Source organism: Corvus brachyrhynchos, unplaced genomic scaffold, assembly GCF_000691975.1.
Source record: "Corvus brachyrhynchos isolate BGI_N302 unplaced genomic scaffold, ASM69197v1 scaffold122, whole genome shotgun sequence".
Taxonomy (NCBI): domain Eukaryota; kingdom Metazoa; phylum Chordata; class Aves; order Passeriformes; family Corvidae; genus Corvus; species Corvus brachyrhynchos.
Window position 1 is genome coordinate 37,794 of NW_008236778.1, and position 640 is coordinate 38,433.

The 640-nt window shown below is 68.3% G+C and overlaps 1 protein-coding gene across 1 annotated transcript in view; it reads right to left on the reverse strand.

Annotated features, from left to right (window-relative positions):
* The window catches only part of LOC103611258 (protein turtle homolog A-like), a gene marked incomplete at its 5' end in the record, with an annotated part of 11,942 nt that overhangs the window by 9,524 nt on the left and 1,778 nt on the right, over nucleotides 1-640 (reverse strand). The gene's annotated exons all lie outside the window — the stretch shown is intronic.

The following is a 640-nucleotide window of genomic DNA, read 5'->3' on the forward strand; positions in this document are numbered from 1 at the left end:
AGCACCCCCTGTCCCGGACACTCCCAGCCTGGGCACCCACCATCCCGGGCACCCCCTGTCCCGGGCACCGCCTTCCCTGGGCGTCCACTGTCCTGAGCATCCCCTTCCCCAGGCACCCCCTGCCTGGAGCACCCCCTTCCCCAGGCATCCATCACCCCAGCACCCTCTGCCCCGGCACTCCCACCCCGGGCACCCCCGGCCCATGCCAGGTGACCTTGCTCCCGGGACACCACGGTAGGGACACAGGCCCGGCACTGGAAGCGCCAGAACAGCCCACGATGCTCCATCAGCATCCCAGGACCGGCAGTTCCCAACGGGTTCCCAACACAGGAAGTTTTGGGGAACCCCGCTGCCAGCTCTGCCCGGTGCCACAGACAGTCCCCACGCACGGCCCGAGGAGTCCCGGCTGGCACCGCTGGCAGCGGGATTGGGATTCCGTGTCCCACCAGATTCTGTGTCCCACCAGACGAGCCCGACAAGGATGAGGAGGAGTGGCAGGGGCCGGGCAGGCGGGTTTGGGCACCGAGGCTGAGGGACAGGATCCACCGCGAGCTGTGCGAAGCCCGCACACAAACGTGCAAACCCTTCCCACAGCGCCCAGAGCTGTCTCCCATCCCTCTGCCTTCTCCTCACAGCTGTG